We start from the raw sequence: 21,205 nt of genomic DNA, 5'->3' as shown, positions 1-21,205 counted from the left end.
TTAATGGAATATATATTAAATTATTTTCAAGTATATTTTTATAGAAATGTGCTGTTGTATTACAAAGACCCACACAAAATTAAAATATCTCAAAAAAAGAAGCTAAGCTAACAACCTTCACCTACTGAATTGGAGGAAACAGGGCAATGTGTTTTCTGCTTGTCCAGGATGGGTGGGAAGGTATAAACTGAACCAATCTAAAAATGGCTGATATTACCCAAGCCTGAAAGGGGGTTCCAGAAGACCTAGTTACCTCTTCTAAACAGCTCAATAATGGCATCTTAACAGAGCTCCTAAACAGGCACTTGGCAGTTCAGGATTCTGTCTTCTGGTTTTCTTTGCATTCAGACAGGACGTGGTTCAAAACTAAGACCTGGGGCAGGACAGACAAGGGAGCTCTCCCTCCACCACTGTCCTGGGCTCTGGTCCCTGGTTCCTATCTAGTCTCTGCGGATGTTATATTTAATATATTTTATATAAATACATGGAGGAATAGAAAATATAAAATCTGAGAAATTGAGGGAAAGTGGGGGACTTGGGGGAAAAATGGAGCTGCAGACCTTGCTCAGGCCAACTTGACCTCTTCTTTGACCCCTTTGGCTTCTGGCTTCCCCTCCTTGATTTTCTCCTCTTCTGTGACTTTTTTCTCTTCAGGATCCCTTTCTTTCTCATCCTCTGTTTTGAGCCTTTTGGCTTCTTTGAAGTTAGGAGAGTTCTTGCTTCCACCATCTCCTTCCTCATCAGAATCAGATAATTCTTCCTCACAGGCAATGTGTTTGTCTTCCTCATCCTCATCGCCGCTCTCTTCTGGGATGGTATTCTCAGGTGTGGCCTGCATTTGGACCCCAGGGGCATGGGACAGCATTCTCAAGTTCTCAAAGAGCCGCTGCTTGATCTTTTCCAGGTATTCATTAGTGTTCTGGTTAGTCATATTGGAAGGGCTGATGTGAAGCTTGAAATCTGATCCAAAGTATTCAAAGTAGTCACTGTATGGTATCTCATTAGGGATCTCTATGTCCAGGGCCATGGCTGTTTCATAAGTCCAGCACCAAGCAACATTATGGATGGTGTAGCCACCGCCTTCCCAGCATCAGCGTAGGCAAGTTGAAACTCTTCACGAACTCCACACACTTGAAATGCCCTTGGATGGTCAGATTGAAGCAACCTAACCAATCCCCAGACAGGGAATCTGAGCCACACTGTAAGACCCTGCACTAGGCTGGAGCATCTCCATTACTTTGGACATGACTGGATTAAATGTGGCTTCATAGGACTCATCATCAATGCTTTCTCACAGTGGGTAGTTAATGGCATAGTACTTGCGTTTGCCAGCCGCAATATCCCATAGGTCCCCAGTTCCTGGGAAGTACTCTCCGTATTTATGAAAGGACACAGTCATGATCCGGTCTGTAGTACAGAAGGCCTCTTCCACACCATCGCCATAGTGAATATCAATGTCAATATACAGCACCCTCTGGTGATACTTTAGCAGTTCCAGGATGGCCAAGACGATATCATTGACGTAACAGAAGCCAGATGCTTCAAACTCCTTTGCATGGTGCAGGCCCCCAGCCCAGTGCACAACGATATTCGTCTGCTGCTTATTGATTTTCACAGCACTTGTGACAGAGCCACCCATGGACAGCTGACAGGACTCAAACAAGCCATCAAATACCGGACAGTCCTCACCCACGCTGAATCTCTGTGTCTGCTTGCAGACACAAATTCAGACATATTATCTGGGCAAATAAAAACAAGAACGTAATGTAGTCATCACTGTGGTACTTGGTCATCTCCTCAGCGTTGGCTTTGTGAGGACAATAGATTTCCATTTTCTGGTAGAGACCATAGTTGAGCAACAAATTGTGAGTTGTACAGATTTGGTGAGGCTTCACTGTGTGCCTTTGTCCATAATAGTAGTTTCCGATGTCCCTGTCGTAGTAACAGACTTTCCTCTTGGTGCCCTGAGTCTGCACCATCTAGTTCACCGCCCAACCCTTCTGTAAGTCTGTCCTCAAGTATATTTCTAATACCTAACTATCCAATTATATGTGTAAAGTATCATATATCTACTTCATTAAGTCACATAGAAACATTATAGGTATTTTGTTTTTATATTGTTGTACATTTCATAGTTTATTCTTTTCCTTGGAAGTTAAAACTTCTTTTTGTTTTCTATGAACCTCTTATTCGTGCCTCCAACAAAGGATCATTTTAAATTCAGTGGTTTTAATCTTTCGTTTTCTCTCTTTCTTCTGCAATTCCATGCTTTATTTAAGTGCACACTTTGTATAAAATCCCACAGTTAGTAGTATAATAAAATCAGTGATTGAAAGTCATTTATTTAACTCTTTTTCTACAGTCCCCCAATAGTTAATAAAACACATGCACAGTCTACGACGTCCTTATTATCAAGGACTGGTTACATTTCTAGATAATAGGCCTGCTCTAAGTGGCTGTCTTGGTTCCCAGCTGCCTTATCAGATTCCATAAGGCATCCAGATGCCATACGCAGAATCCTCCAGAAATATCAATAGTGCTTCTGTGTGCTCCTTGACATGTCTGGCTAATGTGGGGGCTGGAGAAAAGTAACATTTTTGTATCTTAACTGGTCATTAGGCTTATTTTGTCTCAGAATAGTAATATTATCAAAATTTGGAAGTTTTTAGATTTCACTGTTTGTGAGGCTGAACTTCACACTATTTCTGTTAAGAACATTTCTGTGAATATAAATGCCACCAACTAAAAGTTTGCCAACAGTAGAGAGTATCTGGTACCTCTCAGAGTGTCTTCATGGGTGTTCTTAGGAGAGGAAGAAATGTTCTCCAGGTCTTATCCCCTGAAGTATATGTTGTAGCTTTCTTTATGGAGCTGATGATGTGAGCCCCACTTTTAGCTTTACTAGTGCAATGGTATAAAACATTTCTTGCTCAGCTTTAAGCACACTTTGAAATTTTTAACAGAAATAAGTCTAAAAGTTAAGCTCGGTTGTAGAATACTAACAAAGCATCTTGCTCTAAATTTCTGATGGAGAGGTGTGAGATCAACAGTATGAGGACAAGTTACATCAAGGATATAGTTCAAAACGAGACAACTACAGACTCAACTTCTAGGGAATCTTTACTTGAGCCAGGAGGAAAGACCTAGAAAAGTGCAAGGGACCAAGCTAGTGCCAAGTGTCTAGGCTGAGTGTGAGCAGATCGAGATCACTGTGAAGTAAGAAATACAAAACGAGGAGATGGCAAAGGCCTACTCATTAGCAAGGGTTGAGAACAATTATACTGAACAAAGACGGCAGCCTAACAGATACAGAGAGAGAGAAAGGGAACCATCCTTGGGCTCAAATAGAAAACAGGAAACGCTACATCTAAGCAAAGGGAAAGTCTCCAGGGTAGAAAAGATTTAGATGAGGTGCTGAATTTCTGAATGTCTGCAAGAGTTAATCTTTGGCCATTACAGGAGTCTTCACTTAGAATCCTTGAATCACTAAAAGCCTGACCCTGGGAGCTGCAGAGCCGAATTTAATTTTGTATTTTAAAGTACTTTTACTTGAAATAATTATCCGCACCCAGTACATGGGACATGACACCTTTGTGGAGATGCAAATGACATGCTCTGCCTGACTGAAATGGGCTGTGTTTCTCTGCCATCTGACCTCCTGTCAAAGAGCCCAGGCTCACTGCATGGTGCCTCCAGAAAGCAGCTGTTTTCATTGATCGGCTGAGAGTCGCCATTTTCCTTATTTCTGTTGGCAGCTACATCCATTAGGATATAAGATGTGGGTGTCACAGGGATGTGTAAGATTTAGAATCCTGTATTGATGAACATATGGTTCCCCCTTCAGAAGGTCTTTTTCACACCTCCCACCTTACATTACACAGTGAACACACTGACAGAAGATAGGTCTCCCGGTGCCTATTACATGCACACCTGAAGATCGGCATGGATGCAGACCATGTGCTTCCCTATCATCCTGGAAAGGAGGGTTGTGTGGGGAACAGGAAGTATTAAAATGGCAGGAAATGGGAAGCAGTAGAAAGGAAATGGATCTATGATACTCTGTCGACAGAACATGCTACCCAGACTCACAGCAGTGACCTCATACGTGCAAGCATTCTAGCATTTCTGTTGCACATATGGAGGGCTTCCTCAAGAAGAGCCTGGACTCTTCGGGCTTAGTAACTGAATCTTGACAAGTATCTCTTGCTTTTCTTCTTCAAACAATATGACACTCAAGTGTGGTGATATTGTTCTTTGCAGATCTCAGGAGGCTTGAATTTCTAACTCAGAGTAAGAACAGGGATGAACTCCAGGAGGAAAAGAGATGGTGCATCTAAGAAGACTGAGTTGGGTAAAGAGAAGCCCATGCAGTCGGTTCCCTTTATGGTCTCGCTCCAAATGAAAGGCTGATTCCAAGGAACTTGGGAAGGTAGAAGGACAACTGTGGTTTACAGCTCCTCGATTCTTTAGCCCCAGCATAGAACCTGGTCCATAACTCACATGAATAAAAATAAGTGGAAGGCCAAACCGTGCTTTCTCAGCCAAAACTGGACATTATTCTAAAACCGTATTGTCAGGTTAGACGAAACTGTAACCATGCATGTGGCCCATCTGTCATGGATTTCTGAATTTTCCCTAAGCACAGATGAAGATTAGGTAATGCAACATGCTTTTGCTATCGAAAGTGGAGCACAGGTTTCTGCCAAGAACATGAGATACACGCAGTTTCCATCTTCCCCCTCATTAAGTTCAACTAAACACCATGGGGTATATATATTAAAAGCCTTAACAAGACTGAAAGTTGGAAGGAAGACTACCCAGCTAATCAGCTCAAGTCTCAAACAATGGCATAGTAGTGAGTTCCGTGCACCCTTCTTGCCCCTTCATTAACAGCATTTGGTACTAAAGAAGCTAGCCAACTAGAAAAGTCCAACAAATGCTTTTTCTACCTAGCTAAATGAGAAACAAAAGAAAAGTCTTAGGTGATATTTCTGTTTTTATTTAATTTATTTTGAATAAGGAAAAGATAATACATATATGAAATCCAGTTACTAAATTCTAGAAATATTTAATTAAACTTATTTCCTGGGATTTTTTTTACATTAAAATATAACTACACCATTTCTTTTCTTGCCCTTTCTTCCTGCTCCAACCAGTCTCATAGGCAACAGCAACACCCCTACTCACTCTCCAGTTCATGCTCTCTGTTTCTTGGTGATTATTACATATATGCACATGCATAAATACATAAATAAATCCTCTTAATCTGTGCAGTATTTCTTATATTATATTATTTCAAAGCTGATTACTTGGTATTGGATAATCAATTGAGAGCCCCATCCCTGGGGAAGAATGTTTTTCCCATACCTATCATTCCTTAGTTACATATAGTTCTTTATTTAGGGCTGGAGCCCTATGTGTTACTTATGGGTTGTATTGTTGTGATAAAATACCATGACCAAAAGCAACATGAGGAAGGAACAGCTTATTTACTCTGACAGTTTGTAGTCATCATGCATGGAAGCAGGAGCTGATCCAGAGGCTATAGAAGGGTGCTACTTAGTGGCCTGCTCTCTGAGGCTTGCTTAGCCAGTTAAGAGGCATGAAACAAGGGATACCATTCCAAATCATGAAGACAAGAAAGTGATAATAATGGTATACTCTGGGCACCTGTGACTTAGCACGGATTTCTTTAAAAATACAACCTGTGATAATTTATTCATTATGAAGCAGACACATGAGTGTGTGTGAGTGTGTGTGTAAGTATGTGTCTAAGTGTGTGTGTGTATGTGAGTGTAAGTGTGTGAGTGTGTGTAAGTGTGTGTGAGTGTGTGTGTGTGAGTGTGTGTGAGTGTGTGAGTGTGTGTGTGTGTGTGTCTGTGTGTGAGTGTGTGTGTGAGTGTATGTGAGTGTGTGTGTAAGTATGTGTGTGTGTGTCTGTGTGTGAGTGAGTATGTGTAAACCTGAAAACATGCAGAATGTTTACACTGATACTATTGATAATGGGAAAGGGTCTAAATAAGTAAAAAGACATCTCTCGATCATCTATTAGAACAGGTGACAATGCAATGCCTGTCAAAAATCTCAAATGTTTTTTCTGGCTATTGACAATATTGCTCTAATTCCGTGTTAAAAGACAAAAGGATTGAATTGGCTTAAACAGCTTTCTAAAAGAATAGACTGACAAAGACATCAGTCTCCCCAGTTTCAGAAATCACCTACTACAGAAACCAGAATTGTGTGGTATCTGTGGAAGGCAAAAATCCACATCAGCAGAACAGGAGAAATCAGAAACAGCCCCGCTGAAACGTGCTGACTGATTCCTGGCAAAGATGTCAAAGGAATTCAAGGGAATGCAGCCAGCTTTTCCAACAAGTGGTAATGGAGTAGACAGAGATCCATGGGCAAAGGGGAAACCCTGTGTCTCACAGTGTGAAAACTAACTCAAAGGAGAACGCACGGTATACACATACAACATGCAAAGCTACAGTGTGTTGGAAACATCTCAAGGATCTGTAGCTAAGTGGATACTCAGCTTTCAGCTTCAAAGTACAACCACTAAACGGAAAACCAGTGAATTAAAAACTTTCAGATTTTTAAGCTTCTCTCTGTAAATGGTCCCGGTCAGTAGATAACAGGCTAGTCAGAGAAAATAGGTTCAAAACACACAACGGACAAATAAGTAGCATTTGAAGCCTATGACAAGCCTCAACGTACAGGAATCACACGTGAGCAATCCAGTTAGGAAGCACGAAACACACATGAGACACTTCTCCAGATATGCAGAGTCAAGTGAACAAAACCAGAAGATCAGCCTCCGGGCTACCAGAGGTCATATAAAAACATTCTAACAGGAGGCATATGTGGGAGGACTTGAACGGGGAAAGAGAAGGAGAACACAAACAAAAATGAAAAGATATTACCATCCCATATCAAAAAATAAAATAAAGTAAAATTTAAAATGTGGGGACACCAAGAAGCTGCGTCTGGTGGCTTACAGCTGTCACCTCAGATCTAGCAAGGCTGAGATAGGACTGCCGTGAGTTTGCGTGAGCCTGGGTTCAGTGAGACCCTGCCAAACACAAACCAAACAGCGCTGGCCATACCGCATCCTGATGAGAGCATCTGAGTCGCACATGTGTGGGAGCAATAGACCATGCACAGCTTCTCATCTAAAGAATTTGGCACTTTTCTTTAAAAGAAAAAAAACCATTTATTTATATTAGCCACCATTACTTATAGATATGATCCCTAAAGAATATAAAGAAGAATATTTTCCAGCAAAGCTGTGTGCAAGGTTGGTATGAACTTTATTCATATAAGGGGAATGTAGAAACAGCCCACACTCAAGCACACTTATCAGTTGGTATCATACCACACTACCCAGCTAGAAAAATGAAGGGCCTTTTGGCCCACACACCAGAAAGTTACCAGACACTCGTACTGAATATTCATGAAATCAGAAGTAGGAAACATGCTAGAGATTGGAATGGGGAGGCGGCAGGATTCTCTGTGTTGATAGAAAAGCTCTGTATCCTAAGACTGTTGGTGCCTTCTCGTAGTTTTGATGTTATTCTCTAGAGTTTCAGTGATTTTCCTATTGATTAAATTGAATAAGGAAAACACAAGGCTCGTCTCTAGTATTTATTACAACTGAATATGAATTTGCAATTGACTCCAAATGAAGAGTTTAATTTAATAAGGCCAGAGAAGTGGAGGAAGGAAAATGCAACCGAGCGCAAGGAAACCTCAGGGTCAAGCAGAGAGATGCTCTACCCTCACATTGCCGTTACCATCCTGTCGGTACCTTTGAAGGTGCAGCACTTAAAGGAGAAAAGACCCAGCTGACTTTAAAAGACAGAGGCCGGGGAGATTCGGAGTTACAAGAAACAGGTTGAGGATCAGCATAGGAAAGAGCTTGGCAGTAGGTAGCTAAAGCGTCCTGCTGAAGCCTGGGTCATCTGAGCAGAGCTGCCACGGAAATGTGTCCAACAGAAAGCGTCCTGCAGAAGGCCTGGCTGTGTTTAGGGAGGATTAAACCTCATCCGGAATCACCATTCCAAATGTCAACAGAAGCCTGTGAGTGAGGTGAACCAGGAACGCAAGCTGGGAGAGAGAAGAAAAGGTGACGGACAGACTAGGGCCGTGGAAAACTTGCAGAGGCCATCTGGCAAGGTGAGTACAGCTTTGCAAGAAAACGGACCTGGTGACGCTGAGCCGGCGGATGTTCCCAGGGCAAGGGGCAAATGCAGCTTTTGTGGGAAATGCTGTGAGGTCTAAAGATGCGTGTTCCAAATAAGACTAACCTGCACTGTGTTCTAGTGCTCTAATTTAACATTTTAATGTCCTAACAACAAATGGTCTCCATCATGAATTTTTTTTTTTTTTTTTGGCCTTACTAATTTCAGACAAATTCTATAGTGAGATGGCATTACAGATAGATGGCTGTTTCCATGAAAACATCTTGAGAATACATGCTTTTAAGTGTTTTATACGAGGTCTCACTATGCAGCCGAGGTTGGCCTAGAACACACTATGTAGATAGACCAGGCTAGCCTCCAACTCACAAAAATACGCACCATCCCACACTCACATCCACTGCCTCTGACTCACAACAGCTGGAATTGAAGATGTATATGAGTTTATGTCCTATTTGCTACAATTTGCGCTCCATAATAATGTTACAATCAGGACAGTATTTCTAGTCAGTGAGTATGGCCATGACTGGCACATACCTTTGGTTCCAGTTCTCAGGGGGGCAGACACAGGTGGACCTCTGTGAGTTTGGGGGTAGCCTGGGCTACAAAGTGAGACCCTGCCCCCCCCCAAAGAAATCTAGCATCTTTCTCTTCAGTCCTGAATACCATGCCCCCTGCCATTTTGAAGGTCCTTTATGAACATGTCCAAGTTCTTGAAATGTGTGTCATCTTTACCACACCTCCAGACAGATATTAAGGTGCCTCTCTGTTCGAGTCTACTCCATGAGACTGCTTCTCTAAGGTGATTGGAGCATTTTGAGGAAAAGTGCCAAGTCCTGTATTTTGCTCCTCTGTCCTGGGTAACACCACCATTAGTGCTACACAGTAAATGTCCAAACATAGATAAAAATCACCAAGATTTGCTTCCCCTGTGTCAGATAATGGGACTTACTATACCCCTGGCCTAAAAGAGAAGTACTGGAAAGTTCAGGTTCTCCCATGCCTAGACTTTTACAAGGACCTTTAGAATCTTCCTGCCTGTCAGCCAGCCTTTCCCGCTTTAGGTGCCAGCACCATCGTCAGCCCCCAGACGGTTTCTAGCAGGTCTGGTTTCTAGCACAAAGTAACAAAGGTGTCAATCAAACTGTTCACCATACGTTTTAGGTAACAGTTGCCAGGCAGGGGAGAAAGCCAGGGAAGCACTTTCCTTGGGCATCTTCCTTTCAACTTTAATCAGACATTACTTTATCTACTGTTTCTCTGGTACTTTGTGAGACCTATGTGTGACAGGCGAAGTGAGAAACGATAAGATAAGTACATCAGACACGAGATGCAGGCACACGTGAGCTAGGGAGGCCATTGTGGTCTCCACTTAGCCAGCAGACATGGAGAGCTGAGTTGGAATTACAGTTTTTATATGTTTTAGAAAACATATAAAGTCATTGGAATTCATGTCATTTTGTGCTGAAGAACACACATGCACATACACGCACATATATGTGTGCACATATACACCTCACATACCCATTTATATACCCAAACAGACATATACACTTCTTTTGCCCATAAAAATGAAAATATTTACAGGTCCACCTTTAAGGTCTCTCACAGCCAAATACCATTCTTTCACAAACAAGGAATAAAGACAATGGTCAGCTAACACAGTTGAGCCTGGCCAAGTTTTCATTGGAACCTCTCAAGTCAGGAAGCTTTGAATGCACTCACCATTCAGACACAATAGAAGATCAATGTTAGAAATTCACTGATTATCCTGTTTAGCCACTATCCATAATATACGTGTGTGTGTGTGTGTGTGTGTGTGTGTGTGTGTGCATGCGTGTGTGTACATACATATACATATACATACACATACATATACATGAGTTGATCTAGTACCTTATGCCTCACAACTGTGTGGAAACTACACATCAACAATTGTTTTTAAACTTTGAAGCCTATGTTTGAGAATTCTAAGTTCCACAGGAAGACATCTGAGAATCAAATAAGCCGCCACAGTTGCCCACATGCCCAGAGTGGCAAAAGGTTCTGCTGTCCTCTGGGTCTGATCTGTGCTCATCCCTGGGCTCTGACACCTTAAAGGTCAGAGTTTTGCCTTTCACACCCTGCCATTGTGTTCTGTGCCCCCCCCAGGAAACTTCATCTCTTCTCCTTTGACTTCTCTTTCATCCCATCAGATTCTCACCTGTCCACCTGCCACCTCCTCCATCCAAACTGTCACTTCCATTGTCCCTCGTTGTTGTTGTGGACTTGTTTGGTCCTATTGAATGTGTTGTTCTGTAGAATTTAAGTGATGGGGGAGGGCGGAGGGAGAGACAGAGACAGAGAGAGAGAGTCCAGGAGGCTTCTGTCCTACTGAGTATTTCAGCTTCAGAGCTTGGTTCTGAGGACACACGCTGCCCTGAAAATGGCTGTCCAGAGTCCCGCAGCGACCACACATAAACCGTGACACTAGAACAATCTTCTCAGATGCCAAAAGGTTGCCGAGCAGCACAAAGCAAAGAGGCAAAGAGGCAAGCTCTCTAGTGTCACATGTCACCTGAGACCCCAGAGAACAAAAGTTACCAGCTGATAGACAAATTGCCAGCCGATAACTTTCATTGTGTTAGATGTGAGCCCAATGAAAGCCATAGTAACCGCATCAAATGGTTTCCTTAATACTTTTCTTCTGTCTGAGGCAAGCTTTTCCCACTGGACCGGTCCCATCATCTCCATCTGCCCCCTTTTAAACACTCCAGCAGATTTTCCAAGAACAAGCAAGAAGTAGGGGGAAGGGTCTTTAAACAAATCATGAAGAGACGCTCCTCCTCAACTCTACAAGATTCTGCCTGCCCTTCAGTTAAGAGTAGAGCTCACATTAATTCTTAACGTATTCACTCTTTCCACTCTCATCTTGTCTGAAACTGCCTTACCTGTCTCTCTACTCCAGTAAAAAACAGTCTCCACTGACCCTACTCCACCCAACAAGCCTCTGTCCCTGCCCCTGCCCCTGCCCCTGCCCCTGCCCCTGCCCCTGCCCCTGCCCCTGCCCCTGCCCCTGCCTCTCTCTGCCTCTCTGCCTCTGCCTCTGCCACTGCCTCCTGGGGATTAAAAGTGAGTACCACCATACCAAGCTTAAAATATGTTTCACAAAATAATTGCAATTCACAGTCACAAAAACGTCAACTGCTGAAGCTGGATTCTTGGGGATCTTAACATTTCATAGAGGATGTTCAATATTGACAGAATAAAGGCAAACTAAAGGCCAAGGTGTGTGTGAGTCAGAGAGCATATGAGACATTTAGGGAGTCTTTCTTGATTGCCTTTCACTTTAGTAAGTGAGACCCAACGTTGCTTGCTCTCAGCTGTAACACAATGAAATACTGTCCTGCTTACTTGACTTGCTGTCAGCATTCCATCTATTTATGTCAGTCAGAGGGACCCTTTCCTGGGTCTGGATATGTTGAGAAGATGCCTCCATTTAGGTTCTGAGCCCAAACTTTCTGGTCTCCTACAAGTGTATGTTTGCCATTTTCTAATCTTTATCTCTGAGAGGCCTAGCAGCTAGACCCATGCCTGCATCTTGCTCTATGAGACTTACCCAATTTTCTTATTCTTCCCCTAAAAAGTAAATTCAGAGATACACCACCTAGATTCCCTCAGAAACACATGTTAGCCGCTGGGGCAAGTGCAGCCATCAGACAGCCTCCACTGTTGGTCTCTTCAAGGACTACCATGGATTTAGGGGCAACAGGCATCTGACAACGACCCTCAAAGAAATAGTACTAGGTCTAGAGTATTCGACCAGTTGACCAAGGCATTCCAGCCACATATCACAATCTCAATATTTTGTTTTCCCCAACAGCCTCTGTTGTTAAAATTACAAAGGCTGACTCTTAATTTATACCATAATAAATATCTAAATATCATGACATCACCTGGTCTGAGAATCTACCTCCAAGCTTCTAACATTCCTAACAGCAACTTCCAGGGTCCCTACCAGCAATGTCACAGCTGAGAAACTAAAGAGCTGAGGAGTAAGACATGGGGGAAGCAAGAATGGCCGCCACTGAAGTGAGGCTAAGAGCAGCAACGGGCCCTCTGAAGACCATGTGCTAATGATGTCAGGTAATAATGTTTTAAACACTAATTTGCCTTTTTAGCAAATTGTCACTCTCAAAGAAAAAATTCTTCTGATTCTTTTACCAAGAAAGAAAGAAGGAAAGAAAGAAAGAAAGAAAGAAAGAAAGAAAGAAAGAAAGAAAGAAAGAGAAGGGAGGGAGAGAGAGATCAATTCTTTGACCAATGATGAAAACATAACATAGGTTCTGAATGAGCACCTAAGAGACCAGACTCACTACATCATAAAATAATATATTTTTAAAATATGCCACCTTGCAGATTATTCATTTGCAGCATCCATTTGTTAAACATTTCCTTTCTACTATATGCACTTAAGGTTTAAAATAAGTTAATAAGATGTAGTCAGTCCTCTGTTTCAAGGGATGATAAATTTATTCTTAATACTTCCATTTCTGGTTGTTACTACCACTTAGAGGCTGAAATGATCCAGCCCTATGTTATTGTTTTATTTTCTTATTCAAAGAGAGCTGCCTTTGGCCCTGTGCTTCTAACATCTAGAAGACACCTTGGCTGCATCCACTGTCACACACAAGCATCGCCTTCCTATGCCTAAGGGTGAGAAAAGATGGTGTTTTGCAATTCCCCTCCAGCCTTTCTCGCTAGTGGGCTTAGGTCTGAGCCAAGCCCATTCCACTCGGCCCCTTATGAGCAGTTCTGAATTCCAAAGGCTGCTTGTTTGAAAATTCATGAGCTTCTCAATGATGCAATTCCTTTTTTTGGCTGCCCCACTGTTCAGTTAGTTCAGACAACAAGATGCTTAGGGAATGGATAATTTTTCCTGTTAGCTGCCAAAACCTAAGAGAGGGGTTGGTATTTTATAGCTATTGTGGAATTTTCAGAAGTTTGGAAAACAGAGGATTTTTATTTTTTGTTTTGTTTTGATATAGGACATTTTGACAATGGCTTTGGCGGCAATACAGAAATCTCCGGGCTTGTAAAGCAGAATAGCATTTGCAGCCATCTGGCTTCCACACAGTGCCCTCCAAGTGGGATAGATACAAAAACAGTGACAATTAAGGAGGTTAAAATGATTTTCCCACTGGTTTCTGAACCGAACTATCCAGTGACCAGGATCCAGGGCAGTGAAGGAGGTGGTGGCTCTTTAGCCCACTTCTAGCAGCAAGAATTGACACCTCCATTATTTCTTATTTTTCAGTCCCCACCCACTCACACCACCACACTTCATCCAGATTTCTGAACTCAAAATTTGCTAAGTAGAACGTCTAGAGTCACAGCAAATTGCAAAATCCATGAAAAGATTCACGGTATGTGAATAGCCCAGTTGATTTCTTCTCTAACTATGACTTGGGCTTGCTTTCAAGAAATTTAGAAAACACTTCAAACACCATCATAGAAGTCGCTTTTACCTTTACATTTCAAAGCTTTGTCTTTACATAGTAAACACTAGATGCTGTTGGGATGTCTTCTTAAACAATAAAATACAGATGATTCTTAACCCTTGAACGTGAAAAAAGAAAGTTCTTCTAAAATAGCAACTGGGACTTCCACTCTCTTTAAGTTTCTTTTTTTAGCACAGTGATCAGAACATGGGAGGCCAAATTTGTTCACTGTCCAAGGGAGAAATTTGTTCAAGTTGTGCAAATGCATAGTACCCAGTTGCTATGAAGAAAGAAATAGGTAAAGCAAGTCAGGAAGACATATCTGAGAGGGAAGGACAGGGACAACACAGCAGGAGAGGTAAATAATGTAAGGATGCTTGAGAAAGCCGAGGAAGGAACCTTAGATGAAATGCCCTACCAATAAAAAGACAGGTCATCGAGTAGAGGGATGGGGTGCCATTCCACGGTCAGAAACTCTGACCCAGAGTTATTTCTGTGTAGGAGAACTGCAGGGACAAAAATGGAGAAGAGGCTGAGGAAAAGAAGGTCCAGTGACAGGCCCAAACTGGGATCCAGCTCAAGGGGAGGCTCCAAGGCCTGATATTATTACTCGTGCTATGCTAAGCATGGTGGCCCTCTGAAAGGCCCAGCAAGCAGCTGAAAGAGTCAGATGCAGATACTTAACACCTAACCAATGGACAGAAGCCAGGGGCCCTGTGGTTGAATTAGGGAAAAGCTAGAAGAAGCTGAGGAAGAGTGCAACCTCATAGGAAGATCAGAAGTCTCAACTGACCTGGACCCCTGAAGTCTCTGACTCCGAGCCGCCAACCAGGCAGCATACACCATACATGGCAGCATACACCATACATGGCAGCATACACCATACATGACAGCATACACCATACATGGCACCATACACCATACATGGCACCATACACCATACATGGCACCATACACCATACATGACAGCATACACCATACATGGCAGCATACACCATACATGGCAGCATACATCATACCATACATGGCACCATACACCATACATGGCAGCATACACCATACATGGCACCATACACCATAAATGGCAGCATACACCATACATGGCAGCATACACCATACATGGCACCATACACCATACATGGGAGCATACACCATACATGGCAGCATACAACATACATGGCAGCATACACCATACATGGCAACATACATATGAGGTCCCCAACACATACAGAGCAGAAGACTTCCTGGTCTTGCCTCAGTGAGAGAAGAAGCACCTAACCCTTGTGAGACTTGAGTCCCCAGGAAGTTGGGAGGTCTGGTGGAGTGGGGTTGGGACTGGGACTTACTTACTCTTGAAGACAAGGGAGGAGGCAAGAGGAACAGTCGGAGAACAGACCAGGAGAAGGGAGTAATGACTGGGCTGTTAGAAAGGAAGGAAGGAAGGAAGGAGGGAGGGAGGGAGGGAAGGAGGGAGGGAGGGAGGGAGGGAAGGAGGGAGGGAGGGAGGGAAGGGGAGGGAGAGAGGAAGAACAGAAGAAAGAGCCATTGGGAATTACATTCTTTTACAGATACACATGTACACATAAATATATGTGTGTATAAGTTGGTATGTGTGCATAGAGTTTAATTAAAGTGATATTAATTGAAATAACAATGACTTCCTTTTAAATCATAGATTATTTAACAAAAGCTCCAATGCCAGGCACAGAAAATCCCTTTCCAAGTTGTTTGTTGCTCCAAAACAGCCCCAAACCATATAGGCTAGGGCAGAACTGTCTGGAAGCTGCCTTCCATAAAAAAGGTAAGACAACATTACTTAAGACACCACACACTGGGCACAGAATTCGGAGGAATTGATCTGCATTTGACCTGGAATTATTCTCACTGACAACTCTCTCAGTTTAGGAAGTTACATGTAAAATGCTAGCGAAGAAAAACAACCAACAGTCCTATGCAGATAGATACAATGCCAATGAACCACAACAAAATCCACTACTCTAAGATACTCTGAAAGCTGAAATAGAGGGACCTGTGCCCTGAGTGCAACCTATAGTCATTAGTCATTTCATTGGACTTAAGGCTGACTCAGAAGAAGGGAATTCATGCCTGATACTGTAAATTTAGTGTTTTACTCGTAGCAGCTGAAGTCACGGAACCTAGAAGAGAACGTACCACCGCCATGTTCTAAACCAGTGTCGTTTCTAATTAACTAAATGCCTGCCCTGGTATCTACAGATAAATGTAGCTTTCTCTCATCATCAAAGAAGTTTCTTTTTACATAGATGGAGGTCATAGCAGAAAAACACAACTGGCAAATATGCGGAGATCAAGTGAGCGTGGCCATGGGTGGCTGGTCAATTAACATGTCTACAACACAATACTTACACTTAAGGTTCAACAAACATGGCAGAGGAGGTGACAGGAATATTGTAAGAGACAGAGAATGAGACTTCTGCTGCGAGATAATCTCTTCTACAAAGCAAAGGAGGGACGGGAAGTTGGAGGTTAGATTTGGGAGAAGCTGTGGATAGGGGTGGGTGAATCTGAGATACATTATGTGAAATACTCTAAGAATTACTAAAATACTTTACTACTAAAACAATATAAGTGAGGTAGTTCAGGAAGTGGATTCTACATTGCTTCATTTTATTGGCCTCCCACGGTCTTTTAATGTCTGTCCAAAAAAAGCATGACTGAATAAAAGATGTTTTATGCTCTTGCTTATTTTCTATAGAGCAGCATACTTTTATACAAAACTTTCAGAGATTTCTCATTTAAACTGTCAAGTTGAGGAAAATTACATCCAACTGGAATCCCCCTCCTCCAAAGAGCATATCATTTTGAAGGAAGATAATTGTGGTGGTTTAAGTATGTTTGGCTTAGGGAGAAGTACAATTAGGAGGTGTGGCCTTGTAGAAATAGATGCATCGTTGAGGAAGGATGTCACTGTGGGGGTTGGGCTTTGAAATCCTCCTAGCTGCCCATGCGCCTGCTATCTTCTGTTTGCCTTTGGAACAAAATGTAGAACTATGTCTGCCTAGTTGCTGCCATGCTTCCCACCATGGTGATAATGGACTTAATCTCTAAATCTGTAAATCAGCCCCAATTAAACGCTGTCCTTTATAAGAGTTGCTTTAGTCATGGTGTCTTTTCATGGCAGTAAAACCCTAACTATGAAAACAATGCAACAAAGTAGAGTTGCTAGTACCCCATCTATACAGTGTCCACACTGCCATTTCTAGCTCTGTGTACACACTCACAGACATACCTCTGGCCACTCAGCTTATTCACCAGCTCAGTCTGAGCCAGGCTAGAATCTCACATCAGAAACATAACTAATGAAACAGTCTATATGTCCAGGCCAAAAAGCAAAACACAAAGCAAAGTGTAGTGAAGTAAAAGTGAAGACAATGTACCCACCCAAAAGAAACCCCACTAGTCATATATAAATGGTCTTCAGAGGCAATGAGCTGTTCAAATGCCAAGACACAGAATTTAAAAGAACAATTATAAAAGTAATAAAAAGAATTCAAAAAAGTTTAGTAGGATTCTACAGGAGTAGCTTTTTGTGTGACTTTTTGAAAACTCTTTAGTGTTATTTACTTTTTCTAGTTCCCCTTTTCTACCCTTCCTCCCTGACATTTAACCTTAGTCCTTTAGAGCTATGCATTATATCACCCCAAAATTTATCCGTACACATACATTAAAAGAATTAAAATAAAAATTCACAAGATAAACCATATATCTTGCACAATTATTAAACCAAGAACTTCATGACTATATAGACCATAGAGTAGAAAAGCATATACTCCTACTACTCTGGATATACATTTATTTATCCTAGTACTAATAACTTATTATACCCATAGGGAAATGCATCTCCCAACACTAGTCTTAGAAGCTTCTATTCACAGTAGTTTCGAACACGAAGACCAATACCTGGCCAAAGTGCAGATCAGAAAAGCTTGCAGAATGTTCAGCCCTAAAGAAAATATATATACCATAACCCCTCCTCCAAATGTTCAAGTATCATTGTGAAAGAGAAGCCAGGAAGAAAGTAAGATAATAGATAGGTAATAGATAACCACAAGGAAATGTACCTTCTAAGCCTGGTGTGGCAGCTGCACATATGCACTCAAGCTATGACAACATGCAAGCTCGAGCCAGGCCAAATTCCAGAATGGAATGGGAGTTGAGTAAAATACCCAGCCCTAGCCAAGAAGCTATTAGCAAGTTTTGGAAGGGTTAGTTTTCTCTAGGAATATAGATTCAGATCAATTGACCACACACCAGTGGTAGGTCACCAAAAGTATTTTGACAGCATAAATTGGTATTAATAAAAGGGAAAATGTAGTAGTAGCCAATTAAATCGATGCAGCAGCAGTGGTAATGTGCATTCATCACTACCTGCCCCAATGTTCTGGGTTCCCAAATGAGAGAGAGAGAGAGAGAGAGAGAGAGAGAGAGAGAGAGAGAGAGAGAGAGAGAGACACAGAAAGGGAGGAACGGAAGGAGAGGGAGGGAGGGAGAGACAAAGAGAGAGAGGGAGAGAGCCTTCTATTTTAATATGTCTTAAACAGCTCAGTGGCTGAGCTACCTCTTAACCTCTACACAGATGACAGGTGCTCTCCTTTGATATTCCTGACTCATCACTTACTAAAGCCTATGTTCCATCTTGGCTGCCCCAGACCCAGACCTGTAACCCCTCCTGGGCCATGAGCTCCGACTCTTCCATGTTGGCTATGTTCTCTCTTTTGCGCCTCTCAGGTCTGGTCTTTACTCTCTTCCCAGCATGGTGGCTCTCTCCTTCCTCCTCTCTCAGTCCTTTGACCCATTCCAGCCTCTGTTTCTCTGAACAACCCACTGGAGCGGGCAACCTTATTTACCAATCAAAACCAACTGGGGTCAGGGACACTCAGCATCATATGTGAAGACATACAGATTCCCATGTAATTTCAGGGATGCAATTAACATAATAAAACATTAGACCAAATCTATAACGAAAAAGGACACAAAGATGGATGAGAAGCTGGCAAAGCTTTATGTAAAAATATTTGGGCTCAGAAGGGTGAATGTGATCATGATACATTGTACAAAATTCTCAATGCACTCATAAAAATATTCTTTAAAAAGAAGGAGTTCGTACCTTTTAAATAATAACTTTAAATATGAATGGTCTCAACTCCCCAATCAAAAGACACAGGTTGATTGGATAGATTGAGAAACAAAATTCATATTTTTTGACTATGTAAAATTGAATTTATCTTCCAGGATAAGGTTCTCCTTTGAGGAAAAATTTGGGGGAAAAAAAAGTATCTCAAGTAAATGCGACCCAATAATATTACCTATTATTGTCATATTCTCTAACAAAATCAGACTTTAATCTATAATTAGTCAGAAGAGGGAAAGAAGGAAACTTCATTCTGATCAATAGAACAGTTAACTAAATAGACATTATTATCATAGACATTTATGTGTCAAACTCTGGTACAATTTCAAATAAAGCCTAATTCTGGACTAACAATTACTCAACTCAGTAATAGTAAGTGATTCAATACCTCATGCTCTGCAATATACATATAATCTGGATAAAAAAATAAATAGAAAAAAATCAAAATTATATATCATCATAAGTCAAATGGACCAATATATTTCTATATAGATATACATACATATATAAAATATGTCACCCAAATACCAAAATATGAATACTCTGTTCAAGAGTCCATGGATGTTTTTCTAAGTAGATCACATATTAAGACATAAAAGAAATTGTAATGAATTCAGAAAAATTCAAATAATTCTATGCACGCTATCTGATCATATGCTATAATGTCTAAAAATTAATAGAAAAATAATCACCAGTAATCACACCAACTAGAGGTTACATAATACATTTTGAATGAATGTGCAAAAGAAGAAATCAATAAATAACTAAATAGAAATTTCAAATGAATTAAAATGAAAGCACAGTGCAATGAGCTTCTTGGACATAGCTGAACAGTCCTGAAAGGGAAATCCATGGCTGTCAGCACCCACATTTTAAAATTTAAAGGAGTGCCAATATATGATTTATTGACAGAAAATAAAAGTTTGAAAAGAACCAAAGAAAAACAAAACAAAAATTCAAAAGACAATAGTAGAAATCAGAGCATAATTTACTAGTAAAGAAACAAAGTTATATGAAGACTAAGGCATCTAAAAACTGGAAATTCAAAAATATCAACAAGCAAAAGGTTGATAAACCCTTGGCCCAATTAAGTAAAAGAAAAAAAAATAGGTGGGAGGGAGGAAAGAAAGAAGGAGGCAACCAAATTAAAAGAATAAGAAATTCATGGGAACACATAACAACAGACAAGAAAGATATTCAGAACATGATAAGGAAATGCTTTAAAACCTTTAGTCTATTAAGTTAGAAAATATCAAAGAAATGTTAAAAATTCTAGATTCATCCAAACTACCAAAGTGAAACTAAAAAGAGATCATCAATTTAAACAGACCCCTAAAAAATAAGGAGATGAAAACAGTAATAAAAAGCCTTCTAACTAAAAAAAGCCTCGGTCCAGATGGACTCACAGCAGAACTCCACCAGACTTTCACAGAAGACATACAACCAACACATCTTAATTTTTAAAAAGTAGGAAAAGAAGTAATGTTTCCAAATTTATTCTATGAAGCCCATGTTTCTCTGTTACCTAACCCAGGTAAACACACAAGGAAAAACAAAACTAGAGACCAATATCACCAGTGAATATAGATCCAAACATCTTTAATAAATACATCAAAACTGAAGACAGGCATAACCTTTTAGGTGCAGGGACAGTTCAAAATACATAAGTCAAACAATTACAAAGAATCATATATAAATATACTTAAAGACAAAGGTCGCATACTTATCTCAAATAATATAGAATAGGCCTTAGGCAAAAAGAGAAGGTATTTATGATAATAGATCTAGAGAGAGCAGCACTGGAAGAGACACACCTCAACATAGTAAAAACTAAATATGACAAACTCACAGCTAATACCGTCCTAAATGAGGGACAATGTAGAGCAATCCCATGAATATTAGGAATGAGACAGTTTTCCACTCACCCTGCTCCTCTTTAAACTCTTTAAATACACTTCTTTAAGCACTAGTTAGACAAAAAAACAAAAAACAAAAAAAAAAAAAAAAAAAAAAAAAAAAAAAATCAGGAGTAGGAAATTGAGTGGATGTTGATAGGACAGGAGAAAGTCGAATTATCCTCCCTTCCAGTGGATATTTATATATAAAAAATCCTAAAACTTCAATCAGAAATGTTCAAAAATGATTAACAGCCTGAGCAAAGTGACAGGACACAAAATCCACTTTCTGTATCCCAGTAACACACCAAGAGAGACACTGTGAGAACACTCTTGCTCACAGTAAACCCTAAAATATCAAGGAATAAGCCAGATCAAGGAGGTAAACAAAAAACTGAAGACTTTAGATCTCTGAATATCTTGAGAAGGACTTAGAAAATTTAAAGACCTTCCAGGCTCATG

At 40.9% G+C, this 21,205-nt stretch overlaps 1 pseudogene across 1 annotated transcript; it reads right to left on the bottom strand.

The window, feature by feature from the left end:
• Positions 1–565: 565 nt before the first annotated feature.
• LOC308428927 (histone deacetylase 1-like) lies at positions 566–1,979 on the bottom strand (annotated as a pseudogene). Its single transcript has one exon. The product of its transcript is annotated as a histone deacetylase 1-like (transcript).
• Between the last annotated feature and the right edge of the window lie 19,226 nt (positions 1,980–21,205).

Source organism: Micromys minutus (genome assembly GCF_963924665.1).
Source record: "Micromys minutus genome assembly, chromosome: 13".
Classification (NCBI taxonomy): domain Eukaryota; kingdom Metazoa; phylum Chordata; class Mammalia; order Rodentia; family Muridae; genus Micromys; species Micromys minutus.
The sequence above is the reverse complement of the archived record's forward strand: the minus strand, read 5'-3'. Positions and strand labels throughout refer to the sequence as shown.